Genomic DNA, 20167 nt, shown 5'->3' with positions numbered 1-20167 from the left:
CAATAACAACTTATATTGAATCTCTGCTTACCATAGTCGTGGCATACATTTACATGTGTAAAATGGAGATATTAGCACTTGTTCTACAAAATTGCCCTGAGAATAAGGTAAGATTTATAAAATACTTTGTAAATTTTAATATTAATTTAATTAATATTAATTTAATATTAATATTAATATTTAGAAAAGCAGAGTTCTGGACTTGGGAGTCAAGAATATCCAAGTTCAAATTCAGTCTTAGCCACTTACTGCATATATGACATGAGAAGAATTTATTTAACTTCTTGTCTACCTTCATTTCCTCTTCAGTAAAATAAATATTAGTAAACTCTATTTACTAGGGTTGTTTCAAAAAGAAAAGGAGATAATATTTATAAAGTGCTTTGCAAAACTCAATATGCTATGTAATGGCTAGTAAATAATTGTCTTATATATGTTATCTATTACTTTGTCCAGTGAGTACTTTTTTAGAATTTCTTTGGGGAAAGACTCTAAAAATGAGTTTTGTTAAGGTTATTTTCTTCAAGGTCTACTCTGGGTTTTGGGCATAATAAGCTAGGAGTGTGAGAAAAACTTGAGGCTCTTTTTGGGGTCATACTTTCCCAAATCTCTGATGGTTTGGGTAGGGAGCTGGGACCCTTTGAGTGCTCTCCCTCCTCTCTCCCTCTTTCTCTGAATAGTGATGTTATTGATAGGAGTAATGATCTCATTCCCAACATATGTCAGAAATAGGTTTGAAGGAAAAAGATTTATTAGCTCTGGACTTCTGGGGTGGAGCCAAGATGGCAGCACAAAGCTAACATGCTCCTGGAGCTTTTCCCTATCAAAGATAAATGAAGCCTCTACTCTGACATTTAAACTACAGATCCCACTAAGAAAAAGAGAAGATTCAAAGAAGTTTTCAACTGTAGACACGTAGAAGATCTTAGTAAAGGTCTGTCTCTTCGAGGAAAAAGTAGAAATAAAGTCCATAAGGCCAGAGAGACAGAAAGCCAGAAGAGGGCTTTTAACCACAATGCAATCCAGGTCCTGACAGCTTAACAACAGCTGAGGTCCTGGCAGTTAGATAGCAAGCCAGCAGGGAAGGAGGGGGAAAATAAAGAAACCTCTGAAAAGCAAGGCCTGGAATGCATATGTAACATCTTGGTAAATAGCAAGAAAGGGATCAGATCCTAACCCCAGCAAAAAAATAAAAGAAACCTGGACCTATACTGCCTGTTCTCCACGAGCAGAGATAAAACAGCAATGATGAATCAAAAAGTTAAAAGAATGCTGACTTAGAAAACTATAGACAAAGATAACAGCAATGACATGTCTGAAAAGAAAGCAGTGAAAAATTATTCACAGGGGAAGTATCAAAACAGTCTATAAATTGGACTCAAATACAAAAGCTCATTGAAGAGCTTTAAAAAATGGGCTTTAAAAAACCAAAGAAGAGAGGGAATAAGAAAAGTGGAAAAAAGAAATGAAAGTCATGCAGGAAAATTATGAAAAATTGACCAAAGACATCAGCTCCATTAAAAGTAAAAATAACCAACTGGAAATGGAAATACAGAAGCTAATTGAAGAAAATAAAACTCTAAAATTTAGAATTGAACAAATAGAAAACAATGAATCCACAAGACTACAAGATTCCATCAAACAAAATAAAAAGATTGAAAAAAAATGAAGAAAATGTAAGGTACCTTTTAGGGAAAACAAATGACCTGGAAAATAGATCCAGGAGAGACAATCTATGAATCATGACTACTAGAAAGCCTGGATCAAGAAAAGAACATCATGTAGGAAATTATAAGGGAAAACTGTCCAAATCTATGAGAGCAAGACAACAATATAACTGTTGAAAGAATCCACTAAACCCCTCCTGAAAGAGATCCCAAGATAAAAACTCAAAGGACTAATAGGTAAATTCCAGACTTCTCAAATAAAGGAGAGAATATTGTAAGCAGCAAAAAAGAAACAATTCAAATATGAAGGATACAGAATCAGACTCATACCGGACCTATCAGTCTCACCACTGAAGGATTGGAAGACCTGAAATAGTTTATTTTGGAGAGAAAAGACCTGGGTTTACAACCCACAATGTACTACCCTGTAAAATTCAGCATATACTTTCAGGGACAAAGATGGATGTTCAAAGAAATAGAAGACTTTCAGAATTTCCTGACACAAAGAGCAGAACTGAACAATGAATTCAATTGCCAAATACATAACTCAAGAGTTTCATAAAAAAAGGTAAATGAAAAAGAGGAATGAAAAAACAAAACAAAACAAATCAAATGGTGGTCAAGACTATCAAATTGTATACAGTCCTAAAAGGGAAGAGTTAATAATTCTAATTCTTTAGAAATTTGCTTCTCTTAGGATAGTTACAAGGTAGAATATAATTGAAGTGAATGAACCCCAAAGATATGGGTATAATTGGGTCTTATCTCTCAATTGAAAAGGTCCAAGATTATGTTTGAGACAAAAAGCCCTGAAGAAAAGCAGAGACTCATTTTAATCACATGGGGCTTAGCACCTTGTCTAATGAGGGTATCAAACAATTTCAAGGACCTGAGTCAGTGTCTGTAACTTTCAATCATTTGTAAAGTTCTCAGGTGAGACCTCCAGAGCCTCCCAGTACTTAGAGATCTTTAAGGTTGTTACAGTTAATTAGATTAGGGTTTGACTTATGCTTCACTTAACAAGGTGTTAAGTACTCTGGATGCTGAGGAGGGTGAGCTAGGTAAAGTGTAAATAAATAGGCCTGGGGGGAGGGGCACAAATAGTTCCAAGAAATTATATGGCTTTGGCTCTGAAGAGGATTGTGTGTACTTGAAAGAGACTTGAAAAGGAGATAAGGTAAAAAATGATTATAATAATAATTTTATGCAATTTGAGTCAATGCTGCTTATCAAGCAAATAAGCAATCTGTGATGATATCTTAACAATAGGAGTTTATCAAGCAATCAAATAATCAAACTGTGATTGATGAAACCTGATTAATAATATTAGCACACCCAGGAAGAGGCACAAAGATTTATAATTTTAGAGGGAAAGAAGGGAGAATGGGAATGCTGAGTAAATTCTATTCAATGGGTGTAACCTAGGGAGGGAATAAGAGACATTCCCATTTGGGTTTAAAAATCTAACTTAATCTACAGGGAAGGGGGGTGTGGGGACTGGGAAAGGGAAAGATAGGGAAGAAGGGACTGATAACAGGAAGGGAAGGTATAAGTGAAAATAAACTTTAAATTTCTAAAAGAAAAGTCAGGAATAAGAGAAAAGGAAAAGAAAAGAGATAAATATAAATGAAGAAAGATAGCATGGTGGGAAATACAGAATTAGTAACGTTAACTGTAAATGTGATTGGGATGAGTTGTGTTGTAAAATAGAAGAGGATAGTAGAATGGATTAAAAATCAGAATCCTACAATATGTTGTTTACAAGAAACACATTTGAAGGAGAGACATACACACAGGGTAAAGGTAAAAGGTGAGAGCAAAATATATTATGCCTCAAGATGAAGTAAAAAAATATGGAGTAAGGATTCTAATCTCATACAAAGTAAAAGCAAAAATCAGTCTCATTAAAAGGGATAAGGAAGGAAACTACATCTTCTTAGAAGGCAGCATTGGTAATGAAGCTATATCATTACTAAACATGTGTGTACCTACTGGTATGGCATCTAAATTCATAGAGGAAATACTGAGTGAATTACAAGGAGAAATAGAAAGCAAAACTTTAATAATCAGAATTAGATAAATCTAACAACAAAATAAACAAGAAGGAAGTTAAGAAGATGAATGAAATCTTAGAAAACTTAGATATGATAGACCTCTGGAGAAAACTTAATGGGGATACCTTACATGGCACCTACACCAAAACCAATCATGTACTAGGGCACAAAAACCTTATAATCAAATGCAGAAAGGCAGAAATAATAAATACACACTTTTCAGACTGTGATGCAATAAAAATTACATGTAATAAATGGTTAGGGAAAGATAAACTAAGAACTAATTTGAAATTAAATAACTTTATATTAAATAATGCGTGGATCAAACAGCAAATAATAGAAATAATCAGTAATTATATCCAAGAAAATGGTAATAGCAATATATATCATATCAAAATTTATGGGTTGCAGCCAAGGCAGTTTTGAGGGGAAACTTTATATCTCTAAATGCCTATATGAATAAAATAGAGAAAGAATAGATCAGTAATTTGGTATGCAAATGAAAAAGCTGGAAAAGAAACAAATTAAACAACCCCAATTAAATACCAAATTAGAAACTTTGAAAATAAAGGGAGAGATTAATAAAATTGAAAGCAAGAAAACCATTGATCTCACAAATAAAACAAAGTGTTGTTTTCATGAAAAAGCCAATAAAATAGACAAACAATAAAATAGGCAAAAAAGAAAGAAGATAACCAAATTACCAGTATCAAAAATGAAAAGGGTGACTAACCACCAATGAGGAGGAAATTAAAGAGATAATTCAGAGCTACTTTGCTAAACTGTATGCCAATAAATTGGATAATTTGAGTGAAATGGATGAATATTTACAAAAATACAAATTGCCTAGATTAACAGAAGAGGAAATAAATTACTTTAATAACCCCATTTCAAAAAAAGAAAACAAAGATACCATCAATAAACTCCCTAAGAAAAAGTCTTCAGGTCCAGATGGCTTTACAAGTGAATTCTACCAAACATTTAAGGAACAATTAATTCCTAATCTACATAAACTATTTTAAAAAAAATAGGAGAGGAAGGAGTTCTGCCACACTCCTTTTATGAGACCAACATTATGCTGATACCTAAACCAGGAAGGACCACAACAGAAAAAGAAAAAAAGCTTTCCTAACATATAATAATTGCTTAATAATTATAGACCAATCTCCCTAATGAATATTGATACAAAAGTCTTAAATAAAATTTTTTAGCAAGTTAGATTTATACCAGGCAGGCAAAGATGGTTCAATATTAGGAAAACACTCAACATAATTAAACATATCACTAGCAAAACCAACATAAATCATATAATCTCAAAAGATGCTGATAAAACCTTTGATAAAATACAACAATCCATTATTATTTAAAATATTAGAAAATTTAGGAATAAAATGAGTTTTCCTTAAAAAAGGTAGTATCTATCTAAAACATCAACAAATATTATATTTAATGGGAATAAATTTAGAGCATTTCCAATAAAATCAGAATGAAACAAGGATGCTCATTATCACATTACCATTCAATATAGTACTAGAAATGCTAGTAATAAGAGAAGAAAAAGAAATTGAAGAATGGGCAGTGAGGAAGCAAAACTTTCACTCTTTTCAGATGATATGATGGTACACCAGGAAAACTCAAGAAAATAATTTTAAAAACTCCTTCGAACAATTAATAAATTCAGCAAAGTAGCAGGATAAAATAAACTCACATAACTTAGGTTTGGAATCAGGAAGACTCATCTTCATGAGTTCATATCTACCTCAAACAGTCAAATGCTGCATCAACCTAGGTTTGAATCTTGACTCATACACTAACTCTGTAACCCTAGCAAAGTCACTTTCTCAGTTTCTATTTCTTTTTTTAAAATTTTTAAAATTTAAAAATAAATTTAAAGATTTTATTTGAGTTTTACAATTTTTCTCCCAATCTTAATTCCCTCCCCTACCTCTCCCCCTACAGAAAGCAATCTGTCAGTCTTTATTTTGTTTCCTTGTTGTACATTGATCCAAACTGAGTGTAATGACAGAGAGAAAGCACATCCTTAAGGAAGAAACAAAAAGTATAAGAGATAACAAGATCAGACAATAAGATACCTGTTTTTTTCTAAATTAAAGAAAATAGTCCTTGAACTTTGTTCAAACTCCACAGCTCTTTATCTGGATACAGATAGTATTGTCCATTGAAGACAGCCCAAAATTGTCCCTGATTGTTGCACTGATAGAACGAGCAAGTCCATCAAGGTTGAACATCACCCCCATGTTGCTGATAGGGTGTACAGTGTTTTTCCAGTTCTGCTCATCTCACTCAGCATCAGTTCATGCAAATCCCTTCAGGCTTCCCTGAATTCCAGTCCCTCCTGGTTTCTAATAGAACAATAGTGTTCCATGACATACATATACAATGGTTTGCTAAGCCATTCCCCAATTGAAGGACATTTACTTGATTTCCAATTCTTTGCCACCACAAACAGGGCTGCTATGAATATTTTTGTACAAGTGATGTTTTTAACCTTTTTCATCATCTCTTCAGGGTATAGACCCAGAAGTGGTCTATTGTTAGATCAAAGGGTATACAAATTTTTGTTGCCCTTTGGGCCTAGTTCCAAATTTCTCTCCAGAAAGGCTGGATGAGTCCACAGCTCCACCAACAGTGTAATAGTGTCCCAGATTTCCCACAACCCCTCCAACAATGATCATTATCCTTTCTGGTCATATTGGCCAGTCTGAGAGGTGTGAGATGGTACCTCAGAGAAGCCTTGATTTGCATTTCTCTAATAATTAATGATTTAGAACAATTTTTCATATGGCTATGGATTGCTTTGATCTCCTCATCTGTAAATTGCCTTTGCATATCCTTTGACCATTTGTCAATTGGGGAATGGCTTTTTTTTAAAATATGACTCAGCTCTCTGCATATTTTAGAAATGAGTTCTTTGTCAGAATCATTACTTGTAAAGATTGTTTCCCAATTTACTACATTTCTTTTGATCTTGGTTACAGTAGTTTTATCTGTGCAAAAGCTTTTTAATTTAATGTAATCGAAATCATCTAGCTTGTTTTTGGTGATGTTCTCCATCTCTTCCTTAGTCATAAACTGCTCCCCTTTCCATAGATCTGACAGGTAACTAGTCCTTGATCTTCTAATTTGCTTATAGTATTGTTTTTTATGCCTATGTCCTGTAACCATTTGGATCTTATCTTGGTAAAGGGTGTGAGGTGTTGGTCTAATTTAAGTTTCTTCCATACTAACTTCCAATTTTCCCAGCAGTTTTTATCAAAGAGAGGTTTTTATCCCAATAGCCGCACTCTTTGGGTTTATCAAACAGCAGATTACTATAATTGTCTCTTGCTTTTGCACCTAGTCTATTCCACTGGTTCATCACTCTATTTCTTAGCCAATACCAGACAGTTTTGATGACTGATGCTTTATAATATAATTTTAGATAAGATAGGGCTAAGCCCCCTTCTTTTGCATTTTTCTCATTAAATTCCTGGAAATTCTTGAATTTTTATTTCTCCATATGAATATACTTTCAATTTTTTAACTCATTAAAGTATTGTTTTGGAATTTTGATTGGTAGGGCACTAAGCAGGTAGTTTAGTTTTGGTAGAATTATCATTTTTATTATATTAGCTCTGTGTATCCATGAGCAGTTCATATTTGCCTAGTTATTTAAATCTGATTTAATTTGTGTGAGAAGTGTTTTATAATTGTTTTCAAAAAGTTTCTGAGTCTGTCTTGGCAATAGACTTGTCTGAGGTACTTTGAATGAGATTTCTCTTTCTAGCTCTTGCTGCTTTATCTTGCTAGACATATATAGAAAAGTTGAGTATTTATGAGGGTTTATTTTATAACCTGCAACTTTGCTAAAATTGCTAATTGTTTCCAGTAGTTTTTTGGATGATTTCTTGGAATTCTCTAGGTAGACCATCATGGCTGCAAAGAGTGAGAATTTTGTCTCTTCCTTCCCAATTCTAATTCCTTCAATTTCTTTTTCTTCTCTAATTGCTGAAGCTAACATTTCTAATACGATATTGAATAGTAGTGGTGATCATGGACATCCTTGTTTCACCCCTGATCTTATTGGGAATGTCTCTAGCCTCTCCCCATTGAACATAATGCTTGTTGATGGTTTCAGATAGATCAGTATCTATTTCTTAATATAAAAAGATGAAAATTAGTTTGAATATCATATAAGGTTGATTTTAGTTCTAAATATATTATTTTCTTACTTTATATAATTCCATTTAAAATAACTGTAGACAACATTAAATACTTGGGAATCTACCTCCCACGACAAACCCAGAAATTATATGAACATAATTATAAACCTCTCCTCACCCAAATAAAGTCAGATCTAAACAACTGGAAAATATCAAATGCTCATGGTTAGGTCAAATTTATATAATAAAAAATGACAATTCTTCCTATATTAAATTACTTATTCAGTGTCACACCAATCAAACTACCAAATAATTACTTTACCAAGCTAGAAAAAATAGTAACAAAATTCATCTGGAGCAACAAAAGGGAAAGTATAGCAAGGGAACTGATGAAAAACATGTAAAGGAAGGTGGCCTAGCTCTAGCAGATATAAAACTACACTATAAAGCAGCAGTCATCAAAACTACCTGGTACTGGTTAAGAAACAGATTAATGGATCAGTGGATTAGGATAGGTTTAAAATAGACTTCAGTAAATGACTACAGCAATCTACTATTTGACAAACCCAAGGACATTAGCTTCTGGGATAAGAACTCACTATTTAACAAAAATTGTTGGGAAATGGAAAATAGTATGGCAAAAACTAGGCATAGATCCACATCTCACACCCTATTTCAAAATTTAAGTCAAATGGGTTCAGAATTAGACATTAAGAGTGACACCATAGATAAATTAATAGACCAAAATATACTCTATCTTATCTATGGAAAAGGGATAAATTTATGACTAAACAAGAAGTAGAATACATTATAAACTACAAAATGAATGATTCTGACTATATTAAATTAAAAAGGTTTTGCACTAATAAAATTAATGCTTCCAAGATTAGAAGGAAAGCAGAAAGCTGGGAAATAATCTTCACAACAAGGAATTCTGATAAAAGTCTCATTTCTAAAAAAAATAGAGAATTGCATCAAATTTTTAAGATCACAAATCGTTTTCCAGTTGATAAATGGCCAAAGGCTATGAACAGTTTTCAAATGAAGAAATTAAAGCTATATATAATCATATGGAAAAATGCTTCAAATCATTATTGATTAGAGAAATGCAAATTAAAACAACAATGGGGTATCATCTCAGACCTATCAGACTGACAAAGATGAGATAAAGGGGAAAAGATAAATGTTGGATAGGTTATGGGAGGATTGGGATATTCATGCATTGCTGGTGGAGTTGTGAACAGATCCAACCTTTCTGGAGAGCAATATGGAACTGTGTCCAAAAAGCAACAGAACTGTTCATACCTTTTGACCCAGCAATTCCAATTCTAGGCCTATATCCAAAAAAATTATTAAAAAATGGGAAAAGTCCGACATGTTCAAAAATATTCATAGCAGCTCATTTTTGTAGTGGCAAAGAATTGGAAACTGAGGGGATGTCCATCAATTGGGGAATGGCTAAACAAGTTATGGTACATGAATGCTATGTAATACTGTTATTCTATAAGAAACCATAAATAGTCGAACTCTAGAGAAGCATGGAATGACTTACAGCATTTGATGCTGAGGGGATTGAGTAAGCCCAAGAGAACAATGGACAGATCAACAACATTATGAGATGAGCAACCTTAATGGAAGCAATTTCTCTTGACAGTCATGAGAGTTAGGACAACTGTATTTGACTGGTTATGGAGTATATTATCCCCAAAGGAAGAAAAACAAACAAAACAAAACACACAGAGAAAAAATAACCCTTCCAAATCTGATGAACACTTTATGAAAATTATCTCTTATGTATCTATTTCCCCTAATCCTAATTCCTTGTGCCAAAAATTACTAATTTGTAAACATGTTTAACAAAATATGTATGTAAAATGATGTTCTCTGCTGAGTGGCAGGGCTTGGGAAGGGAGGATGGAGGGAAATTTTGTAACTTGGAAATATGCATGTGCATATGGATGAAAATAAATAAATAAAGATTAATAAACTCTATTTTATAATTTTTGAGTCTGAGATACCAATTGGCAATTAGGTAAAAAAATCAGAAAATAATATATTCAGAACTAAAAGGGGATACAATGACAAAAATGAAGCACTCCTCACTCTTATAAAACTTATACTACACTACCTCTATAATATATACAACAAGTGTATAAATAACTACATACAAAATAAAGACAAGATAATTTGGAAGGAAGGGAAGGTAGGAAGAAGAAAGAAAAAATACATGAAGAAAGAGCCCAATTTTGAAGGGACAGGAACATAGGGATCAAATGCAGGGGCATGAATTCCCCAGGGTAGAGGATTAGTTGCCTGGGAAAGGCTTCAGAAGGCTGACCTTTACAAGGAACATCAGCTACCTCTATTAATTATTAATTATTCTTGGGCAGTTCAATCAGAGCCCAGCATGAAGGGCTCTCAGACTCAGGATAATGAGTGACCAATCACCTTCATTAGAATAGCATTAACTTAAAAAGAAAGCTTTCTTAACACAATAAAGGAAGGTACACAGTGAAATTGGTTACTGAGAGAAGTTGTAATATTTGTGTGTTTGTGTGTGTGTGTGTGTGTGTGTGTGTGTGTCTATCAGTCTCCAAAAATAGGAGATAGTATCCCCATTATCACACATTAACCATGATCCTGCCTAAGGCTAGGGGATAGATAGTAGAATTTTTTCAAAGTCCTATAGGCTTATGCATACTTCTTCCCAGAATGAAAAGTTTTGATCATGAGATAACAGATTTAGAGTGGGCAGGAGCTTCATTTTACAGATGAAGAAACTGAGGTTCAGCAAAGTAAAATGATTTGCCTAAGGTCACCTAAGGGTCAAGTCCTAGGGTACAAAGATACCAGATTATAAAACTTTGAAGAAGATTCACACCAAAAACAACTTTAATTCTTGCATCCTTTGCAAGTTAAGAGGACTGATTAACTATGGGCTCAATGGATTTGAGAATACTTTTTACTAAGTTAAAACTCTGGTGCTTAAGGATGCAACCACTGAAGAAAATGACAGAATAAGTAGAACACTCTGGATATAAAATGCTTAGAAGAGATGTGGGTAGGTCTATTAAACTGCCTTTAGTTATTGAAGATACTACCTTTTCCTGAAAGTCTTCCTCAAGAGGAAACTCAGGGGGTGGCTAGGTGGCATAGTAGATAAAGCACCGGCCCTGGAGTCAGGAGCATCTGGGTTCAAATCCAGTCTCAGACACTTAATAATTACCTAGCTGGGTGGCCTTAGGCAAGCCACTTAACCCCGTTTGCCTTACAAAAAAACCTAAAAAAAAAAAGAGGAAACTCATCACCTCCACGATAGACTATTCCACCTTACTAATTCTAATAATTAGCAAGTTATGTATTAGACTCTCCCCCACTTTTTACATATATATATATATATATATATATTACATTAAACAAATACATAAATAAAATATATGTATATACTTACACACTTTATATATGTATGTGTATAAAATGTATACATGCATTATACACATATATCTATATATAATTTGGTTAGTAATTTTCTTCACTATTCCTAATCCTTCCCTCCTGGTACAAGTACAACTATTTGAATTCTTCTTCCACGCCACAGCCCTGCAAACAAACCACCTCTTAGGCTTCTTGGGAAGAGAGAGAGAGGGAAGACACCTGGCAGCCCAAGGAGGATTGAATTGGGTCAGGTCAGAAAAATGGAGAAAGTAAAAGTTTCCATCTTATATCTTACAGGTTTATCTAACGGATTATTCTTATTTTATGCAGGAAACAAATGAGTGAAATAGAGCATGGAATGGTGGTCACAGAATTAGGAAAATTTGAGTTCAAGTTTCTGTTACATATTGGCTGTATGACCCTAAACAAGAAACTCAAATTTTCAGTAACATAGTAAATCTATGATATACAGGACAGTTGCTGATTTGCAATGGTAGAGGGAATTTCCTTATCGGGAGTTCTCCATACCATTTGGTGATGTCCTATTCTTTGTGATCCCATTTGGGGTTTTCTTATTGGAATGATTTGTCATTTCCTTCTCCAGCTAATTTTTATAGATGAGGAAACTGAGGCAAACAGGGTTAAGTGATTGTTCAGGATTTATACAACCAGTAAATGTGTGAGGGTAGGCTTGAACTGGGGAAGATGAGACTTCCTGATGGCAGGCCTGGTACTCTGTTCACTGAACCACCCAGCTGCCATTAATTATAGATACACACATAAGATAAGAGCGAGTATATTTTCTTTAAGAGTAATCTTGATGATTGCATTTACCTTGCACTTAAGAGCACTGGACTTAGAATAAGAAAGACATATGTTTGAATCCCACTTCAGGTAGTTGCTGACTGTGTGACCTGGGCAAGTCACAAAACTTCTGCCTCTCCAGTTCCTCCTTTGTAGAATGATCACTAATGGTGTTTTCCAGATTCAAATCTACAATCCTCTATAATCATATGATCAAAGTAACTAAGGTTATGAACAAGTCATTGATATTCAACTATAATGGCTATTTTCTCTTTTCAACCCTTTACAAAAAAAAGACCCTCTAAGAATTTAGCCTCCATTTCCCTTTCTACTATATGCCTTGGATGAGACGCTCCTTTTCTTGTTGCATTATAGTTATTTATGTGAGATATCTCAAAATGGTACTAAGCACTGACTGATTCTGTAAAACTCTGTTATTTGAGGATGAAGGTTACTATTATGTTATTACCATAAAACTACTCACTCTAAATACTGTGGTTCCAACTGGCATGAAAAATCTTTTAAGTTAACATTATGCATTTTTTGGTTTTTGAGGTTTTGGAATATCCATCATTCTTTGCCAATTAAAGTTTATAAATATGGGGCTCAGTTGCATGGGTAGTCTGTTTCTTTACTTTTACCTCTGACATTTATCCAAATTTGGTAGCAATCCATGACCTGTTTGCTTGCCAAGAAGAAATTATTTATATGGAACTACTATAGCATGACTTAGCCTTCCCCCAACTTGTTCCCTCATCTATAAAAAGGGAATTAAAAAATGATAATTTCTGAACTCATAGAAATATAGAACTTCATAGAGTTCACCTAGTCCTAGTCAGAACAGGAATGCTTAATATATCATTTCTGACAAGTGGTATACTGGTTTTGATTGGGAGATTTCCAGCACAGGAGAACTCTTTCCATCCCAATACACCTACTGTACTTGTGGACCATATTATTAGGAAGGTTAGATGCCAGAAACATAAGAGCACCTTCCATGTAATAGATTCTATTAAAAAATTAAATCTAGATAATAAAGCAATATTTATTGAGTTTTCTGAAATAGATTCTTAGTAAGTATCAAAGATCTGAAAATGATAAAATGAAAATGCTTCACTTAGGGAGCTTTCCAGATAAACTGCATGTCTGTTGTCCAAAAGCCAGTTCAAATACACTGGACACCAATAAAGAAATTTTTTTAAGGTTTTTGCAAATAGGGTTAAGTGGCTTGCCCAAGGCCACACAGCTAGGTAATTATTAAGTGTCTGAGGACAGATTTGAACTCAGGTACTCCTGACTCCAGGGCTGGTGCTCCATCCATTGCGCCACCTAGCCATCCCAAGAATTTTTTAAAATTCTCTATCATGAAACAATTATATTCAGCATTGGGAAAGGAGACACTCATACCAAGTTCAGTGTGCTATCTAATGTGTTACCTAGTGCCCAAATCCCAAATTTACCAACATTGTTACCTGGGCAAGTCACCTATCCAAATTCAAAAATCACTGAAGCACTGGGATTTCTACACTTTGAGAGGTATCAGTTTGTTGCTTGTTTTTGTCCAGGTCTACAGTTTTACTGGTGTAGGGAACTACTAATAAGAAAACATACTCTGCCAGTGTCAATCAGTTAACTCTTTTAAAAATAGGAAGAAGTGTTGGACTGGGATTCAGGAAAATATTGCCTCAGTAGTTTGCTAGCTATGTAACCCTGGGCAAGTCATTCAACCTCTAGCTGCCTCAGTTTCTTTAAATATAAAGTTGGAAAAATAATAGCACCTACTCCTGGTGCTGTTGTGGGGTTAAAATGAGACATATAAAAGTTCTTAGGGCAGCACTATATAAATATAAGCAATTGATTATGATGATTGGTGATTTTGGAGACTTGTCCAGGACCACACATCCAGGACATGCCTGAGGTGAGCTGAAGGTCACTTTATCTACCACACTTCTTCTCAGTCAGCAAGAATAGTGATGTGCTTTGGGAGGAGTGTTGGACTTGGATGTTGGTTCAGATTCTAGCTCCAAGACTTTTTTCAGTTGTTTTCAACTGTTTCTGACTCTTTATTACCCTATTTGGAGTTTTCTTAGCAAAAATGCTGAAGTGTTTTTTTATTTTCTTTTCCAGCTCATTTTATGGATGAGAAAGCTGAGGCAAACAGTATTAAATGACTTGCCCAGGGTCATACAGCTAAATTTAATGCAGTTAGATATCTGAAGCTAGATTTAAACACAGGATGATGAGTTTTCCTGAATCCAAGTCTAGTGTGCCATCCATCATGCCACCTATCTGCCCAACTTCCGGATTTACCAAAATTGTTATCTGGGCAAGTCACTTATCCTTTTTGGGTCTCAGCATCCACATCTGTTAAATGAGACTAGCATGAACTACTTATTTCATCTGTAAAATGAGAACAAAAATAGCCCAGATCTTACTTGAGATAACATGCAATTTGCAAGGGCAGCTAGATAGTGTAATGACTAGAGCCCTGGCCTTGGATTCAGGAGGACGGGAGGTCAAATCTAGCCTCAAACACTTCACCCTTACAAGTCGCATGACCTTGGGCAAGTCCCTTAATCCTAACTGCCTCTCATCCAGGACCATCTTGAGGAGAAAGTGAGGTTGGTGATGTAGCACAGCACCCCCATCCCCCACTCAAGTCCAATTCACATGCTTGTCAGGGTATCACCTCCCTGATGTTGTGTCTATCTTCGAGAATGAAGAAAATACTTTATTATTATTATTGTTTTTATTATTATTATTATTATTATTATTATTAAAGTGATTTACAAATGCGAAATCTCCATATCAAGGCTAGCTATTATCATTCTCGAGGTTGTTGCAAAAGTCAAATGAATCAATATGCAAGAGCTCTTTTCAACTGTAATAGCTGTGTTAATGCCAGCTCTTTATTGTTTGTAATGAATAGAAAGTATTTTTCTAGTGCTGCTTCTTTAATGATCTTCATAGCTAGGAAGAGATGGCCTAAATAATCTAATAGAATGCTCCATCTCCAAGTGATGATGCATATAGATTATAAATGCAGACTCGACAGGGTGAGGAATGAAATGAGGCATTACAGATTAATGTTTAGAACACTGAAAACCAACAAAAGGGCATCATTGATGATGTGAGCAGCAGGGTCAGTGGTATTTTTTCATTTCCTTATGTTTTAAATCTTTCTCCATTGGCCTTTGGCATACTAGTTCCAACAGTCATTTTGTAAGATTAAATGAGTGATAACTTTAAAACAGAGAATATTGCTTAGCCAGCATGATAATTAAATGAGTTGTATGCAGTGAGCATTTGACTGTAAAATAATAAGGCTGCCAGAGGACAGCAACTTTTCATATGCATTCCCATTGGTCGTTCTCCAAGGACATTACTGTGGTTAGGCAAACATATCTGGGGGACATATTTGGAATTTTAATGGACTACAAAACATGAATCAGCACAAACCATGAGATGAGGAGGCATAGCACAGTGGGAAGAAGACTGGGTTGTAAGTTAAAGAACCTGATTTCAAATTCCAGTTTGGCCATTTACTACCTGTATGAACCTGGGTAAGTCATTTCCTCTACTGGGATTCACCTCCCTTAGTCCTTCAGTGGACAAATATTTACCTTAGTGAGTCCTGGGGGTACAAAGAGAGGCAAAAACAGTCTTTGTCCTTGGGGAACTTATATTCTAAAGGGGGAGATAACATATGAAGAAGAACCAAATATATATAAGATATATACAGAAACTTTATTTGTTTAGTTGTTTTCAGTCATGTCCAATTGTGTGTTATTCTTTTTTTTTTTTTGCAAGGGTTTAGTGTTTTGCCAGAGGTCACACATCTAAGTAAGTATTTAGTGACTGAAGCTAGATTTGAACTCAGGCCCTCCCTACTTCAGGACTGGTGCTCTGTCCACTGCACCATCTAGTTGCTCCCATTTCCAACTCTTTGTGGCCCCATTTGGGGATTTCTGAGGAAAGATATTAGAATGCTTTGCCTTTCCTTCTCCAGCTCATTTTACAGATGAGGAAAATGAAGCAACAAAGATTAAATGACTTGCATAGTGTTACACAACTAATAAGAGTCTGAGGCTGGATTTGAACTCAGGAGGATGTCTTCCTGACTCCAGACCCAGTTTTCTACACATTTACTGAATACAGAATAGAGGATGGTGATCATCTATGAGATTTCATAGGGGAAAGGCAATAGCCTTAGTGGAAAATCAGGCAAAGCTTCTTGTAGAAGGTAGGATTTGAGGCAAATCATGAAAGTGAAGTTTCTTGATCCAGAAAATGAGAAGATAGCTAGGTACTCTCTTACGTCACATTCATCTCCATTTCTCTGAACTAGGAAATGATAGAAATGAAAAATGCTAAAAAGATCTTAGTCTGAATTAATAGAAGCAATGTCCAGAACTAGAGAGGAGAGAGTGTCACTGTAAGCAGCACTGGTCAGAACACACCTGGCTGTATTTAGTTCTGTTTCCAGAACGCATTTGGGATAATCAGAAGACTAGAGAACATGCCACATGAGGATTGGTTAAAGTAGTTAAAGAGCAGTTAGGATGGAAAAAGCTTGGGAAAGGAGCAAGATGATGAACTTAAAATATTTCAGGCATTTGAAGATAGCAATCATGTGACAGAATCAGAGAAGTCAATTTAGGCTTAATGGAATGAAAAGCTTCCTCTGAAAATGGAAAAGTTGGAGAACTCACTTCAAATAGAATTGGAATTATTACATGCCATGAGTTTGAAGAGAGCATTCTGGATTTTATATGAATCAACTAGACAACCTTAGAGGTCCCTTCAAACTCTGAACCTCTTCACAGAATATGATCTACTCATCTAAAATTTTCTCCTCACTTCTAATATTTTTCACCTTCAAGGCAGTTTGCTAAGTGTTGATCAACTCAAGAGATGACCTTATTAGATTTAGATTATGTTGTTATTTGCTTTTTATTTTCAAAGAGAACCAGTGACATTACAAGGGTGATGTCTTGACTTACAAGTGAAATGAGAATTGAGTTTAAGTGAGGCAGAACTACATATAGTCATCACCCTCATTCTTTCCTCCAGAATCATTGGCGTCCAGGGGCAAGACATTAAATCAAGATGACTGTAATGGTCTACATATTTAGGTGAAATCTCAAAGGCCTGAAAAAATTCATTCTGCACTGAAGACAATGGCAACCAACTTGAGCTATAGGAATGAACCTAAAGACCATGAGCAACAACTCTGTGTACACAGGTATATATCAAATTACATTTAGATGCTACTGTCTCAAAGTGGGAGAAGGGGTGTTTTTTCTTGATGTTTCAGCATAGAAATGAAATGAAAATAATAGGCCCATTCAGGTAGCAAGGGAGAGGCATAACTGTGACTTTGGGTTGTTGAGATAAAGAAGCTAAATTCAAACATATAAAATTTGTCACCCCAGGAAGTAAGTTTGTTACAGAAAGACCTTTAAGTAGGACACTTAAAAAGTAATTTGGAGGTAGACCAAAATCTTCACAGCTGGTTTACCCAGTCAAAAATATAGCAGGCTACCAAGAGAAGCAAGACTTGGGTTTCTTCTATTAAGTCTGACCATTAACATGAATAGATGAGTTTGTTGTTGTTCAGTTTTTCAGTTATGACTCCATTTGGGATTTTCTTGGCAAAAAATATGGGACTGATTTGCATTTTGTTTTTTTTTTTAGGTGATTTTACAGGTAAGAAAACTGAGGCAAACAGGGTTAAGTGATTTGCCCAGGGTCATACAATTAGTGGATGAGGCCAGATTTGAACTCATGAGAATGAGCCTTCAGGCCTGCCACTTTATCTACTATACCAACCAGCTCAGTCCATGGCAACAATGATGTTTTCCAGGCCTCTCAGCTCAGGAATTGCCAAGGACAACTTGGAAGGTCAGTAGGAAAACTCTGCTTCACCAGAGTGAGAGTTGAGCCCAGTCCAGTGCAGGCCTCAGTGCACACCCAGCCCCAGGGACTAGAAGCAGGCCTGGGGAGTCAGCCAGTACCTGCTTCTACAATGCTCAGCCCACTAATGGTAAGGGAGTCCGGAAAGTTTACAAAGGTCTCTTTGCTATTCCTGAGGTAAGATTGTGTTACTTTGTCCATTTGTCCAACTGTAGGTTGTGGTCTGGGGCCCCAGTCTCAGGAGGAAGAACATTAGCACAACAGAGCTTACCATCTGCAGCTGAGCAGGGAGCATCCTCAAAGTTCCAGGACAGAGGGGAGTGCTTATGGTCACCCATAGACAAGAGGCCAGGAGAGCAGTCAAAACTTCTCATAAGACTTTGGAGGAATTTAGAACCTACAGTTCCCTGGAGGGTACCTCTAAAAACAGCAGCAAAAATCCTCAAAAGCTTGGGACAGTGCATCTTCTACCACCATAACAAAGAGTTAAAAATCAAGTCATAGGCTGGGAAATGAGCAAACAACAAAAGAAAAAAAAATCTAACCATAGACAATTACTGTGGTTCTAAGGAGTATCAAAATATACACTCAGATAAAGATAACAAAGACATATCTTCTCCAGCCATAGTCTGGTCTCAGGCTATGGAAGAGCTCAAAAAAGATTTTGAAAATCAAATAATGGATGCAGAGGAAAAATTGGGGAGAGAAATGAGAACAATGTGGGAAAATCATGAAAACTGAGTCAGCAGCTTGGTGAAGGAGATACATAAAATACTGAAGAAAATATCTTTAAAACTAGTTTGGATCAAATGGAAAAAGCAGTTCAATAGGCCAATGAGGAGAAAAATACCTTAAAAAACAAAATTGGCCAAATGGAAAAGGAGATACAGAAGCACTCTGAAGAAAATAATTCCTTAAAGCCTAAGAGAAGCTGATGACATTGTGAAAAATCAAGAAACAATCAAACAAAACCAAAAGAATGAAAAACCTAGAAGAAAATGTGAAATATCTCACTGGAAAAACAACTGACCTGGAAAACAGATCCAGGAGAGATAATTTAAAAATTGTTGGGAGGCAGCTAGGTGGCATAGTGGATAGAGCACTGGCCCTGGAGTCAGGAGGACCTGAGTTCAAATCTGTTCTCAGACACTTAATAACTGCCTAGTCAGGTGACTTTGGGCAAGTCACTTAACCCCATTGCCTTGCAAAAAAAATTATTGGACTATCCAAAAGTCATGACCAAAAAAACCCCTGGATGTCATTTTTCATAGGGTAGCAGAGGGTAAACTAGAAATTAAGAATCCATCAATCATTTCTTAAAAGAGATCCCAAAATGAAAACTGCCAGGAACATTATAGCAAAATTTCAGAACTCTCAAGTCAAGGAAAAAATATTTCAAACAACCAGAAAGAAAAAATTCAGATATTGTGGAGTGACAGTCGGGATAACACAAGATTGAGCAGCTTCTACATAAAGGGATTGTAGGAGGAGCAATTAGGTGGTACAATGGATAGAGTACCAGCCCTGGACTCAGGAGGACCTGAGATCAAATCCAGCCTCAGACATTTAACAATTACCTAGCTGTGTGACCTTGTGCAAGTCACTTAAGCCCATTTCCTTGCCAAAACAAAAAGGATTGTACAGTTTGAAATATGATATTCTGGAGGGCAAAAGAACTTGGATTATAATCAAGGATCAACTACCAACAAAATTGAACATATTCTTTCAGGGGAAAAGATGAACATTCAATGAAATAGGGGACTTTCAAACTTTCCTGATGAAGTAATCAGAGCTAAACAGAAAATTTGATCTTCAAAAACAAGACTGAAGCAAAAAAAGAAGGTAAACAGGAAAGGCAAGTTATAAGGGACTTATTGATGTTGAACTGCTTATATTCATGCATGGGAAGATGACACCAAGAACTCATATAAACCTTCTTATTTACTAAGATAGTTAGAAGGAGTATATATAGACAAAATACAGATGGGGAGTTGAATGAAGGTATAAATATTTTTTAAAATGGAGTTAATGGAGGAGAAAGGAATTTACCCAGAGAAAGGAAAGGAGGGATGGACTAGGGTAAAGCTATTTCATATAAGAGATAGGAAAAAAGCATTTGCAGTGGAGT

General features: G+C 35.4%; 1 long non-coding RNA gene across 1 annotated transcript in view; it reads left to right on the top strand.

The window, feature by feature from the left end:
* Positions 1-19909, top strand: part of LOC141517619 (uncharacterized) — a 170338-nt gene extending 150429 nt beyond the window's left edge. The window contains exons 9-10 of the long non-coding RNA XR_012476920.1: positions 17197-17368; positions 17821-19909. This is a non-coding gene — a long non-coding RNA (uncharacterized LOC141517619). The remainder of the gene's footprint in view (positions 1-17196; positions 17369-17820) is intronic.
* Positions 19910-20167: the final 258 nt, after the last annotated feature.

This window comes from Macrotis lagotis, chromosome 3 (genome assembly GCF_037893015.1).
Source record: "Macrotis lagotis isolate mMagLag1 chromosome 3, bilby.v1.9.chrom.fasta, whole genome shotgun sequence".
NCBI lineage: Eukaryota > Metazoa > Chordata > Mammalia > Peramelemorphia > Peramelidae > Macrotis > Macrotis lagotis.
The sequence above is the reverse complement of the archived record's forward strand: the minus strand, read 5'-3'. Positions and strand labels throughout refer to the sequence as shown.